The sequence below is a fragment of the Saccostrea echinata genome, unplaced genomic scaffold, assembly GCF_033153115.1.
Source record: "Saccostrea echinata isolate AGI-Se365-2 ecotype Australia unplaced genomic scaffold, CSIRO_AGI_Sech_v1 ptg000005l, whole genome shotgun sequence".
Lineage (NCBI taxonomy): Eukaryota > Metazoa > Mollusca > Bivalvia > Ostreida > Ostreidae > Saccostrea > Saccostrea echinata.
The window spans coordinates 13,543,966-13,559,458 of record NW_026889754.1 but is presented as its reverse complement, the minus strand read 5'-3'; the positions used below and the strand labels follow the sequence as shown (position 1 = coordinate 13,559,458).

Below are 15,493 nucleotides of genomic sequence, written 5' to 3'. Positions count from 1 at the left end.
AAACAGGGTCAAAAATAGGCTAAGTGTATGTAGAAAAACTAATAGAAATTTAAAAGTGTTTGTTCACATGCAGACAAAATATAAAAATACTGTTTTTTTAAAAATAGTTTTAATCAGATTTATTAATATTTATTGATTTTTTATTTTTTGTACTATGAAAAAGTACTGCAAATTGACTGAATCTGAATTTTTCAAAGAGTGTATTTTACTTACTTTGATATATGGTTACCATGGAAACGAGTTGGCTAATCATTGTAAAATTTTACCACAAATGATAAGACTGTTAAAGAAGTTTATTAACGCAAAAATCCCGAAATTTTTAAATTTTATAGTTTCCATCAATTACACTGAGGAAGCTTGATGATCGTGACATTCTCTCTTAAAGAAATAATGCATTATCATTATATATTCAACAAAGCCCCACCCTAACACCAGAACCCCTGACCCTTGGGCCATGAAATTCACAATTTTGGAAGAGGCACTCTTTCTCATCATAACTATGTACTTACTTCATCGGCTTAATACCCAGGAGCAGAGGAGAAGATTTTTGAATAATTAATGCATTTTCACTATATAATCATTAGATACCTGCCCTAACACCAGAACCCCTGACCCAGGGGCCATGAAATTCACAATTTCAGAAGAGACACCGTTCCTCATCTTAACTATGCATATTGTTTGTTTCCTAAATACCCAAGAGCAGAGGAGAAGATTTTTTAAGAATAATGCTTTTCACTACATATTCAACAGAGCCCCACCCTAGCACCAGAACCCCTGACCCTGGGGCCATGAATTTCACTATTTAGGTAGAGGGCTCAATGCTTATTACATTCATGCCAACAGTTGCCTGCTTGATGCCCAGGAGTAGAGAAGAAGATTTTTAAAGATTGCATTAATTCTGATGGTCTTAGCCCCACCCCTCAGGCCCCAGGGGGGGTAAGGGTCATAAATTTCACAATTTTTACTCCCCTTCACATATAGATGCTATGTGCCAAATTTGGTTGAAATTGGTTCAGTGCTTCCAGAGAAGAAGCTGAAAATGTTCAAATGTTAACGCACGACAGGCGACGCACGCCGACGGATGAAAACAGATAGCAATAGGTCACCTGAGTAAACTCAGGTGACCTAAAAAATGGAAGGGGGGGGGGGCATACACACCCCTGTGTGCCCATGGACTAGCTCAAATTGAAGAAAAAGGAAACTTGATTCTAAATTGAAACTAAAATCATTTTTAAATTTTCTTTACTGATCAGAACAAATTCTGAGGATTCCTGACTCTTTATAAATTAAAGACCAAGTATTCTGTATAAAAGACAGGTAATTCCTATATTTTTTTCTGGCCTCCAGTTGCAGCATCACACAATTCCCATATTATTTAAAAGTATCCTGTTCCCTGTAATATTTATTTCTATTTGGCATATCATTTATCTGTTTATATACATGTATATGTAATTTCAGGGAGAGTGAAATGAAAAACAAGGCCTATTGTAAAAGAGCTAGAAAAAAAACCAGGTCATGATTTAAAGGATGGATTTCATTTTTGGATGAATTAGTGAGTGATCCAGCAGACACCCATAGAGAAAAATTCATTTTTGGAATGTAAAGAAGCAAAGTTGACAGGGATAACAAATGCACCACAGGCATCTGACTTACTTGAACATGCCATAAGAAGAACACAAGCGTTGTTTAAGATTCTGAAACTGATCCAGGCTGTACATGTAATTGTTTAAGAGTGTGTTGGCTAAAAGCTGTATACATTTATAAATTCAATGAATTAATTTAATACATAGCATTTAGTTTAGAATATTGTAGTCATTATTTATATATTATCAAATTTTTAAATAGAATGTTTATGTACATGTATTTTGAGGGTACTCACAGTGGTTTTGCCAATTTGGCCTTCTGTCAAATTATGTAATTCAAGAATAATATTCTTAAAAAGTTCCTGAAATGTTCATGAAAGATCTAATGAAGCTAAAATTCACAGGACACTATGATTTCATGAATTCTATAAGGAAGTTCATGAATTTTCAAGAGTAGTAAGTAATTCATGAACAACCCACTATTCTTGAATATTCTTGAACTTGGTTTTCATGAATAAAATTCATGAAATCATGAGTGTCCAATTTTAACTTCATAGGATCTTCATGAATATTTCATGAGCAGATTCAAGAATATAATTCATGAACTTTTCTTAAAAGTTCAAGAATTATTCTTGATACTCTCGCAGGTGTATGCTCATTACAATCATGCTAACAGTTTGACTGCTTGATGTTCAGGAGTAAAGAAGATTTTTAAAGATTGCATTAATTTTATTTTAGCCCCACCCCTCAGGTCCCAGGGGGGCACGGACCATGAATTTCACAATTTTTGTTCCCCTTCACCCATAGATGCTATATGCCAAAATTGGTTGAAATTGGTTCAGCCCTTTCAGAGAAGAAGCTGAAAATGCACAAATGTTAGCACATGAGGCACGACACACAATGATGGATGAAAAGAGATAGCAATAGGTCTCAGGTGATCTAATGACAAATGCAAATCACATACATACTGCAAGACTCTGCACTAGACAGTTTTGCTAACTCAATTCTGCTACTCTACTTTCACGTTGACCTTGACTGAATACAGATCCCAACTTCATTTGTGAATTATTGGTGCATGTACTAGTTGTCTCTTATCTAAATAATTATCCATGGCTCTGAATTAATAAACAATATAAAATTTATAGATTTAAATGCTACATGTACATACATGTATGTTAACAATGGGAGTAGCCTGAGCATAACATGTCTGTTCCTAAAAGGGGGGGGGGGGGGGTAGGGCACTATATTTGAGACTCGATTTGTTTAAAAATGTGTATAAACAAAATAAAATTTGTGTTTCATAGATTTGAACAATTGGAAATGATAGTAAATACAAACTTCGCAACAAAGTACATATCTATGGGAATTTTCTCTTACCAATGGTTACAGTCCACTAATTGTTTTCCCATAGTTGACAATGTTAATGTTTTTTCACATAGTAATGTCCCTAATTTTCGTTCAGCAGTGACTGACCCCTCAAATCAGCACATCAAGTTGTCTTTCCTTGGTTAAAATCTAGAGGAAGATTCTTTTTCCAGCAAAATGCGTCTGTTTTCATTAAGCTCTGAAAATTAAAGTGAAAGTTGGGGGAGTTCCAAACTTCTCACTGGCATCATAATACACAAAACAATTCTGCTTATCTTCTCAATAAATTACATTTGTCAAGCTATTTTGGTAGGGAACATACTCCTTATTGACAAGTATGAGGCTCAGTTTAGTACATTATCACATTTTTCAATTAGTCTGCAAATTAAGGAACTCGTAATTTTTTTTGGCACTACTTTCATCCCCTAAACCGATTCTAACAGGTAACATTCGGTACCTCAAAGTCTGCGGAACCAGGGTAAAACTTCGAGAGATAAAGAGTTCGAGTTTTCAACAGTCCTAAATTTTCCAGGTTGTCTGACAGCTAAATTAATGCTTATATTACACATATACGCTGGGATAAAAAACGATACTTGTTCGTATTTTACTGGGGAAAATACACATCTGCCTTTTTAAAACTGAACAAGAAGTCTGCGAGCCAATGCTCACTAATAATACCCCCGCTCTGATGTGAATACACAAGTTCAGTTATGGACAAACACAGTGATAATCAGGAAATTGACACTGGATTAGTAAAAATTGAATCCCAACATATGGCATGCCTAAACAAACATTGTGTTAAGATTTCAAGCACCTGCAATGAGTAGTTGCTGAGAAAACTGCGACCAAAATTTGTTATGTATGGTACAGATAGATGTAGGGATAAACAGGAAGTTTACATCAGATTCGTACAAAAATGAATCCCACCATATGGCATGCCTAAACAAAGAGTGTGTTAAAATTTCAAGCATCTGCAATGAGTAGTTGCTGAGAAAACTGCGACCAAAGTTTGTTATGTATGGTACGGACAGACACACGGATAAACAGGAAGTTGACATCAGATTAGTACAAAGATGAATCCAACCATATGGCATGCCTAAACAAAGATTGTGCTAAAATTTCAAGCATCTGCAATGAGTAGTTGCTGAGAAAACTACAACCAAAATTTGTTATGTATGGTACGGACAGACGCACAGATAAACAGGCCGTTGACATCGAATTCGTACAAAAATAAATCCCACCATATGGCATGCCTAAACAAAGATTGTGCTAAAATTTCAAGCTTCTGCAATGAGTAGTTGCTGAGAAAACTGCGACCAAAATTTGTTACGGACAGACAGACAGACAGACACACAGACGGACAGACAGACAGACAGACACACAAGGGTAAAACAGTATACCCCCCTCTCCTTCGGAGCTGGGGTATAATAAAGCAAAAAATCTATATTGTCATCTTATTGATTTATTCTATGAAAGACGAACATCACGCATTTATTACATGAAGACATTTTATAGTGTTATAACATAGACTATTGGTATCTGTTAATACTGATTTGGACGAATACACACTTTTTTCCTAAAATATTTTTTGTGAGAAAGGGGTGCATATTTTACACCACAATAGGATTTTGAAAGGTTTTTCTTTCAGGTTCTTTCTTTTGCACTTCAAGAAATTTCTGGGTTGGAATTTTTTTTTTGACTGGGGTGGACCCCCCAGAAATAAATATTTACTGCCCTTATTTCATGTATTGGCTTTGATTGTTTTCACTGTTATAATTGAGCGGTGGATTTATACCCTTCGTACATCATCTTCCTGTAACCAGGGTTATGTATAATTAAAATATTAAATGCAATTTCGTATATGCGAGTATGTGGTATGAAAGACTTTGTGTGATTGTGGTATTGTTAATTTTAGACACTGGACAGACGGTCACATGACTTTACAATTCTGTTCACTAAATTCCCGCTTTTTCTTACTAACGATTGGCTTAAAAAATATATTTAGCCTGTTATAAAGGGGGAATTTCGATAAGGCCGCTCTGCAGCCCACTTTTTTCATAAAAATAAATTTCAATATTTTTTTTCAAAATCAATTTAGAATTCAAGATAGATATGATAACTTTTGTTATTCATATTTCAAAAGTTGAAATAAGATTAATTCATGCTGTAGTTAATCCGTATTTAGATGTATCTTCAACGCGTTAACATTAGGCCTATGGGAAAATACAAGAGGGTGGCATTCATTAATCGATGTTTTAAATATGAAGTGCATGAGGAACACTTACCAAAGAAATGCGCACGATAGTATTGTTCTCCCGCCTAACTCCAAGTCAATTTTCAAAAGTTAACACATGTGAATGATTTTTCATATGTATATAGATATTTACATGAATTTTCATAAAACATTACTTCTTTGGGAAAACAAAGAGAGATAACTCTATAATTTTGGTAAAACTTGTGTTTTTCACTATAGAAATCAACGGAAAATACTTTTAAAACATCCCCCCCCCATGAAACAAAAATTCATTTTTACAGGTAATATGGACTGTCATTTTACAAATTCATACCAAAGCTTTTTGTGTTTCACGGGGGGGGGGGGGGGGAGCATATGTTTACAGACCAAAAAACTACAAAAATGCTTATTTTTTCACCAATTTCAAAGGAGTTTACAACTAAAACATTGCATTTTATCAATATTATATGTTTAATTTTGTATGAGTAAAACATAAGATTTAAGGAACATTTATTCATATCCAAGAATATTTTAAAATGTGGTGATGCTTTAAAAAAGAATTAACACATTTTCACTATATTATCAAGAGACCCCCCCCCCCCGAGAAACACAAAAGCCCTTCACCTTGGGACCCCAAAGTTTTAAAAATTTTGTAAGAAGCACTATGCACTTTATTATCTGCTCAACACTAAGGATTAGACAGGATTATTTAACTGAATAAATGCATTTTCACTATATGATTAAAGAGCCCCACCCTAACACCAGAACCCCTGACCCAGGGGCCATGAAATTCAAAATTTTGGAAGAGACACTCTTGCTCATCATAACTACATACTTAGTTTATATATTACCCAGGAGCAGAGGAGATGATTTTCAAAGAATTAATGCATTTTCACTATATAATCAATAGAGCCCCATCCTAACACCAGAACCTCTGACCCTGGGGCCATGAATTTCACAATTTTGGAAGAGGCAAACATGCTCATCATAACTATGTATTCAGTAGTTTGTTTAATACCCAGGAGCAGAGAAGAAGATTTTTAAAGAAATAAATGTATTTTCACTATATAATCAATAGAGCCCCCCCCCCTTACACCTGAACCCCTGACCCAGGGGCCATAAAATTCAAAACTTTGAAAGAGGCACTCCTGCTCATTAAAACTATATACTTAGTTAGTTTATTTAGTACCCAGGAGCAGAGGAGAGATTTTCAAAGAATTAATGTATTTTCACTATATAATCATTAGAGCCCAGCCCTAACACCAGAACCCCTGACCCAGGGGCCATGAAATTCACAATTTTGGAAGAGGCATTCTTCCTCATCATAATTATGTACTTATTTCATGGGCTTAATACCCAGGAGCAGAGGAGAAGATTTTCAAAGAATTAATGTATTTTCACTTTATAATCAATAGAGCCGCGCCCTAACACCAGAACCCCTGACCCAGGGGCCATGAAATTCACAATTTTGGAAGAGGCATTCTTCCTCATCATAATTATGTACTTAGTTCATTGGCTAAATACCCAGGAGCAGAGGAGAAGATTTTTAAAGAATTAATGCATTTTCACTATATGAACATTAGAGCCCCACCCTAGTGCCAGAACCCCTGACCCTGGGGCCATGAATTTCACAATCTTGGTAGAGGGCTCAATGCTTATTACAATCATGCCAGCAGTTTGACTGCTTGATGTCCAGGAGTAAAGAAGAAGATTTTTTAAAGATTGCATTAATTTTGATGGTTTTAGCCCCACCCCTCAGGCCCCAGAGGGGCAGGGGCCATGAATTTCACAATTTTTACTCCCTTCACCCACAGATGCTATATGCCAAATTTGGTTGAAATTAGTTCAGTGGTTCCAGAGAAGAAGCTAAAAATGTTCAAAAGTTTATGACCGACGACCTACGACGGACAAAAACAGATAGCAATAGGTCACCTGAGTGACTCAGGTGACCTAATAATAATGTATTATCACTATATATTCAACAATGCCTTGCCCTAGCACCAGAACCCCTGACCCTGGGGCCATGAATTTCACTATTTATTTAGAGGGCTCAATGCTCATAACATTCATGCCACCAGTTTTGCCTGCTTAATGTCCAGTAGTAAAGAAGAAGATTTTTAAAGATTGCATTAATTTTGATGGTTTTAGTTCCACCCCTCAGGCCCCAGAGGGGTAAGGGTCATGAATTTCACAATTTTAACTCCCCTTCACACATAGATGCTATATGCCTATATATGCCAAATTTGGTTGAAATTAGTTCAGTGGTTCCAGAGAAGAAGCTGAAAATGTTCAAATGTTAACGCAAGACAGACGACGAACATGGCACGACACACGCCAACGGACGAAAACAGATAGCAATAGGTCACCTGAGTTTATAAAAAAAAATAAATGAATTTCAACTATATATTAAATAGACCCCCCCCCCCCCCAACATGAACCCCTGACCCTGGGGCCACAGATTTCACAATTTTGGAAGAGGCATCCTTAATGGCCATCATAACCATGCCCTTAGTATATCTGTTAAATACAAAGTAGAAGAGATTTTCAAAGAATTAATGTATTTTCGCTATATAATCACAAGAGTTCCGCCCAAACCCAAGAACTCGTAACCCAGAAGCCAAGATATTCAAAATTTTGGAAGAGTTGGCCTTGCTCATCACAACTTTAGGCGTAATTTATCTGCTAAATATCCAGTGGCAGAGAAGAAGATTTTCAAAGAAATACTGCGATTTCACTATAAAATCAATAGAGCCCTGCCCTGACACCAGAACCCCTGACCCAGGGGCCAAGATATTCACAATTTAGTAAGAAGGGCCCTTGCTCATCATAACTGTATATTTGGTTTATCTGCTAATTACCAAGGAGCAGAAAAAGAAGATTTTCAAAAAAAAATAATGCACTTTTGCTATTTAATCAATTATTAATTTAATCCCTCCCCCCTCCCGAAAAACCCCTCACACTGGGGCAACGAATTTCACAATTTTGGAAGAAGAACCCTTGATCATTACAACTATGCACCTATATGGAACGCCATAGCTGCCTTATGTGGTTATTTCATGAGAAGATGGTGCTTTTTTATATTATGCTGTGGTTATTTCATATGAAGATGGTGCTTTTTTATATTATGCTGTGGTTATTTCATGTGAAGGTGGTGCTTTATTATGTTAAGCTGTGGTTATTTCGTGTGAAGATGGTGCTTCATTATGTTATGCTGTGGTTATTTCATGTGAAGATGGTGCTTTATTATGTTATGCTGTGGTTATTTCATGTGAAGGTGTTTTTCATGTGAAGGTGGTTTTTTATGTGAAGGTGGTTTTTCGTGTGAAGGTGGTTTTTCATGTGAAGGTGGTTTTTCGTGTGAAGGTGGTTTTTCATGTGAAGGTGGTTTTTCATGTGAAGGTGGTACTTTATGTGAAGGTGGTTTTTTATGTTATGCTGTGGTTATTTCATGTGAAGGTGGTTTTTTTTAATTCTATGTGAAGGTGGTCACTCGGAACTCCTCATATTTTTAAAGACTGAGTTTAACAGCTATTATATCGAAATTTTGAAAGTAAAACAAATAATCTATGTTATTAAAATTATTTTAATACACCTTTGTTAGTTCCTCTTTTTTTCTAGCATAATAAGTATATTTATAAGCGAACGAGATGAACTGTGTACGACTTGACCTCAACCGGACGTATTTGCAACAAAATGGCGCAATCAAGTTTATCAACAAACACGATGAATGGAATATTGCAAGAATTAAAGGTAAGTAACTTAATCCCGAACTTTGAAATGGAGAAAATTGAAGTAACCAATTACTTGAGTTTAAGCGAAGAGCAGGTTATTCGATTAGGCATAAATGCCTTAGGTGATAGGATTCGACTTGAAGAGAAAGTAAGGGAAAGTCAGAGGGAAAAATCTACTGATTTAGCTGATTTAATAAAGTCTCAAAGGGAGGTCCTTTTTATGGGTGGTAAAGGCAAAGGTAAAAGGTCAAGAAATACAAACAAGATATTCACATCCAATAAAAAGACGCGTGGAAAAGTTAATAGAAATTGGACTGTTACAGTTGTATGTTTACCAGACAAAGATACAAATACTATTCCAACTGCGTTGCAAAAGGAAATAAACTTCAAGGCAGGTCTGGGACCGAAAAAAATCTGCCTTTCACTCAATGACACTGAATCTGAGGTAATGGAAAAAATATCTTCAGATGCCATAGATGAAAAATCTGAGAATAAAAATATGTGTTTAGGATTTCCTCAGTTACAGACTTGCGGAGGGTTCGAGCTTTTAAAATGCAGACAGAATTGTCGCGAGTTAAAAGTAGTTGACTGTGAATGGAATGCAAGGACTTTAAAGACTTTTTTGGGAAATCAAGCAAAAATTTATGTAAGACCGATTCAAAGAAGCTTGTCAACAGATCCAGTAAATGAACATAACGAGCAGGAACACTCAAAAGTCAACTGTCATCACTGCAGGAAAATGTTTAGTGTTCGAGAACTTAGAGAACATTTACATACGTGTGAAAGCCGGGCAAATCTAATTAGTGATAGTGAGGATGAATTACCTGACCCACACCTGACACAAGATTTTCCCAATAAAAAATGTGACTTTGAAGAAGTGCTAGATCAGAAAACTTTTCTTCGAGTTGAGGATTTTGTCAATGACATGAGTACAGATTGTCCTGAACAATTAAGACCTGGCCTTTTGACCATTCCTGAGGATACCAGTTCTGGTAATTTATCTGTTGATGGGAGTGCTGTTCAAACTGAATCAAAAGAGACAGTCATTGAAAATATCACCACTGCTGAAAATGATAGTGAAGGAACCACATCTGATACTTGTGGAGGACCCATGGACTTTGTCATAGCCAAAGCCATAGATTTTTGTATTTCCGAAAACATCCAGGACCCTGTAGAAATTCTGAGATATTTACAGTCTGTTATTGTTTGTGGCAGACAATTGGAAATCACAGACACAACACAATGTGATGAAGGAGAAACAAATTTTATCATAGTAGACAGAAATAACATATTAGAGACAGGATTCGAGGAAGTCAGTTCCATAGAAAATCTACGGAAGACACTTGAAGTGCAATTTTATGATGAGGTAAATGAAAAAAATTGTATTGTAAACTTCATTTCAAAATATCTATTCTTACATGTATACATGCACTGTCCAATAATTTGAATACCAGGTATTGAGGTAAATTTAATTTGTGTATAAAACAGTGTCCTCGTATGTATGCTCTTTCAAATGATTAAAATAAATTTAATTTATGTCTAAAACAGTAATTTAATTTTTTTTTTTTTTTTTTTTTTTTGTTGTCATGTATAGTTTGTAACACTTTTAAGCAAAGTTGACAAATAAAAAAAAAAAATCTGTTTTCCCCCTTTTTGCAGACAGCCATTGATCAAGGAGGCCCGAGAAAAGAGTTTTTCTCGCTGATTTTATCAGCAATAAAAGAAAAATATTTTGACAAAGGACTGCGGGATTATATGCATGCTGATTATACTGTTATTGGAAAAATCATAGGTGGGTATATAAAACATGATAAAGGAATTATCAAAAAAAAAAAATAGTGATATCGAAATACATGTAATATTGCCTAAATTAGTACTTGAGATGTACACATTTTATAATGGATCACAAATTGAAAATACTGAATGGTATTGGTATTGATATTAAAATAATGTGTAAACTTAAGATATTTCATTCTGTTTTTATCCCTCGTACTGTGAAACATAATGATTTTGGCTGTCTTTCTAATTCTTGTCTGTATTTGAAAGAAAAATGATTAGAGATGTCATTTTTCACTATTAATCAGTGGTAAAAGTCAATGTCTTTCATACAAATTTTGTCCCTATCTCACTGAGATATATTGAACTGCTTAACATGTTATTTTTATTGATATTGATCAATTTTTAAAATGAAATTTTCCATGCACTAATTTGCCCTGTGATGTTTAGCCTGGTTACCATACATAAATGTGTCCATTAATTTAAACCTTGCTCTGACATACCCAAGTTTTGTATCTTGGTGTATTTTGGCTCTTGTGAAAATTCCTTTTTTCTAGGGGTTGGGGGGGGGGGGGGGTGTTAAATAAAATGAACATATAAGTAAATTTACACCTGGTGTATTTTAATCATGTGATGGCCATTAAAGCAAATATTCACACCTGTATAACAGATTAACTGTAAATACATTTATTTTTTTAAATGCATATAAAGGCAGTTTCTGTGCTGATAGTAATACAGGTATATACTAGCTATAGTGAGTTTTGGTATTTGATAGTCAGTGTATGTTGCTTGTTTAAAGTGTTGTTCATTGATTAACACCAACATTAATTAGATTAATATGATTGGGAAACAGGCATATGAGTTTTATATATTTATGTAAATTTCTTTATATTTCCAGGTTTAAGTATACTGCAGAATGGACCTGTGCCAAAATTTCTTGATGAAAACATTCTAAACAGGCTTTTTTTAAACTAATTCAGAAGACTTTGAATCAGCATGTGTTCACAATTTAAAGAAAGGTCTAGATTGTCTTGGTCTGATCAAGGTAAAAATGACAAATTGACTGGAATCTGTTGACTACACTATCAGTTAAATCTCATATATACGTTATACGTTAATTTTGTAAAGAAAAAAAAATGTTTGGTAATTACATGTATATTTACACATGATATATTGTAGGTTGGCAGTGTTTTGCCAATGTTCCGGCATCTATTTCGTCCAGGCTGTTGTACACTCACAATCAAAGCTTTGATACAGCTTTTGCGACCAAAATTTTCAGAGGAGGGATCAAACAACAAAAGATATGAGAGTGCAGTATATACAGTATTTCTGAAGTATTTAAGAGCAGTTGCAAGTATGTTTTTAATTCCTTCCATCCTTCAAATCCTAGACACAGGTCATTTACTCTGTCTTTTTGTTTGTAGATATTTTATGTACAAATTAATATCAGAAGTTGCTTTTTGTTAGGTTTAAATGTTTTACATATCTATAAAGATATTTACAATATTTATACCCCGTTCTGAACGACAGGAAGGTATACTGTTTTACCCTTGGGTGTCTGTCTGTATGTCTGTGTGTCTGTCCCTAACAAATTTTTGTCAGTTTTCTTGGCAACTACTCATCGTAGATGATTGAAATTCTAGCACACTCTTTGTTTTGGTTTGCCATATGGTGGGATTCATTTTTGTTCGAATCCCAACTTAGGCAAGTCATTAGGTGAGATTCATTTCTGTATAAATTCAATGTCAACACAAGAGGATATATTCACAACAGAGCAGGGGTATTACTAGTGAACATTCACTCACTGACCTCTTGTTTGTTTTGATAATACTTTTTTTTTTTTTTTTTACAATTTTACTCCTTAATTACAAAATGAAATTCAAGTTTCTGTGGGAGTTTGTGTACATGTATCTCATTTTAACTATAGCAGGGACTCTGAATGAATGAGTTGGTTTTAAAACAGTATGCACAGTAGTACGCTATGTGCAATGTGTGTATAAAGGACTAAATATGAGAAATTGAGAATATTGTTGAAGATTTAAAAAACACAGTATTAATTCTCAGTTAACAACAAAAGTATGTATACCATAATGCTTCCTCACAAACTGTATTTTTGAAAGTGTTATATAGAAATATTTTTATTCATTTTCTTTGGAAACTGTTTTGTAGGTGGTAGAAGGGGAACTGTTAGTCTCAGGGATATTTTGCAGTTTGCTACTGGAGCGAATGAAGAACCTGTTCTTGGATTTGTCCTGCATCCATCCATTGAATTTGTTGAAAGCACACCTAGCACATCTTTCATTCCAACTGCAAGCACTTGTACCAACACCCTGAATATACCCAGGCCATCTGCTGAAATTCCACTCCCACCAGAAGAGAATTTGTTCTCATATTTTGATTATGCATTTTCAAATGCATATTTTGGACTAATGTAACGTTTAAGTCATTAAGCTCATTACATAGCAGAACCAACCGGGTTAACACTTTGATAGAATAACTTTCTCTTAAAATATGAAATACATGTAAGGTCAAGATTTTATGAAAATGTGAATTTTGTCATTAGATCTTTTTATTGCGGGGTTTTGAATAATGTGTATTGTGATTCATTAATAATAATTTGCAAACATCTGGTATTTTTTTTGGAACTGAGTTGTTGAACAGATCGGTATGTATTTTTGCAAGGATGTTGCATATTTAGTTTTTAGCACCATTGAGCATCACATTTTGTCTGCCATTGGTCTGTCTGCCTGTAAACTTTTAACCTTTTTTACTTCTTCCCCAGAACCATTTCAACCAAATGTGGCACAAAACCCTCTTATGCCAAGGAGATTTAAGTTTATTTTTATTATTTTTTTTTTTTTTTATCTAAAACCATTTGGCAAGTAAAGTTTAAACTTATGTGGAAGCATCCTCAGTTAATGTTGATTCAAGTTCTCATCCAAATCATGATCCCATGGGGTAGGAGAGGGGTGGTGGTATAAGTATTAGAAACACAAATTATTTCAAAATATGTGTTCAATTTTAATTTTAAATCTGTGTGGACTTTTAAAAAAAATTTAAACAAAATATGGTCTGCTAAATTTTACAGATATGTTTGTATTTCACTTTTTAAAGCTGCTTGAATTATACTTGTCAGTTGACCAATGTTCCTCATGACTGAGGGATGTGGCCTCCTCATGAGCCGCTTGTTTGCTTGTTTTGCATTTTTTAAAGCAATTGTTTCTAGTCATTTTGGAGTTTGAATTTGATTTATTTGTTTTAGCCAATACTCAAATGTGAACACATTTTCTAGGTTGTATTACTTCAAAGAGAAGTGAAATTTATGTTATGACATGTAATTTGTTATGGTAATTTTGTTTTATTGTTAAAGGTAAAAAACTTTCACATTCAATAAAAATTCAACTACTTTCTTAGTTTGAGATTTTATGATCCTTTTTGATTTGCATCAGTCTGTTTATCATTTTCTTCTAGTGAAAATTAATTGTAAAAATGAGTGGTTATTTAAACTTTTTTTTTCTAAAGGGAGATAAGAAGTTCTTGGAGATTAGAAAAATTGAGATTCACAGAAGAAAAGCGAATTTCTTATGATTAATACAAGAAGTTTTATATTTGCTCATATCTTGACCAGGGTAATAAAGTGATCAAAGTAGGTAATAGAAATGTATGAAAAAAATGATGTACTAGTAAATGAAGGTAAAATATTTTTTTCTATAAACTGTAATGAATTAATATGCAACCATTTATTTAGAATGACAAGAAGTTCAACCTAGACCAAAACTCTCCCATTAATTGTTTTGATTATTTCAACAAACATTTGAAATTGATTTAGATATGGTGCAATTGCTTGTATCATTTAATCTGTCTGGGTGTTTCTCCCAATGATTTCCAAACATTTAAGATAATAATCTATTCCAAAGTTAATCGTATGCCTTGGTGGCTCCATTGACAATTCCAGTCTGCACTGATCACTTATCCTGTGAGCTAGGGGCTGGAAGATTGGCCTCCTATTTTCTTCTTCATTGCTGTTTTCATCAATGTACCCTTCAGTTCCAAAGTCCTCCAGATTTGGTTTTTCTAAAATTCCAGTGGGGTTTTGAAGTTGACCACTTGTCCACAAACTCATTGGAGAGGATTTCACAGTTCGTAACTTATGTCGAGCCCACGCTTCTCTCCCTAATTGCAGTTTTCTATTTATTTCAGGCAAGAAAACATAATGTAAAGAAATTGTGTGGATCAAGTTTAAAGGATCAAGAAAACCTTGATCTTCCATGAAATAGAACAGATTATAGAAGTACTTAACTAAGTACGCCTTCAAATACATCTCTCCATAATCTCTCAATCCTCTGATTATGAGTGCTCTTCCCTGTAATTATACTGTTTTCTCCTTTGTGATTCAACATAAAGTCAGCCACAGAAACATTTTCAAGCCCTTTGTCTGATCTGACTTTATTTGGTATCCCATATTTTTCAACTCCAGACAAAAAGCAATCTAATATTGTCTTTGACGTATTATTGTCAGTGCATTTTAAAAATGTTACTAAGCGGCTAAAACCATCAATACCCCCAACTATAACAAATCTCCAGCGGACAAGCTTATGATTTGTGTCGATATGCCACAAGTAATTTGGACCAGGCACATCGTACACCCGTCTATGAAGTCTTCCAGTGCGTCTATCTTGCACGCCTTGATCATCCATCCTATGAAGACTATCTCTAAGCCTCCATCTTTGTATTCTTATTCCTTTTAATATAAGCATTTGCCGCAACATAGTTTCCCCACACGAAGGAAACTCTTTCACAATTTC

At 34.6% G+C, this 15,493-nt stretch overlaps 1 long non-coding RNA gene and 1 pseudogene across 3 annotated transcripts in view; one reads left to right on the top strand and one right to left on the bottom strand.

The window, feature by feature from the left end:
• The window catches only part of LOC133179813 (uncharacterized), a 55,952-nt gene that overhangs the window by 22,968 nt on the left and 17,491 nt on the right, over window positions 1-15,493 (bottom strand). The gene's annotated exons all lie outside the window — the stretch shown is intronic.
• Window positions 9,222-13,123, top strand: LOC133180073 (uncharacterized; annotated as a pseudogene).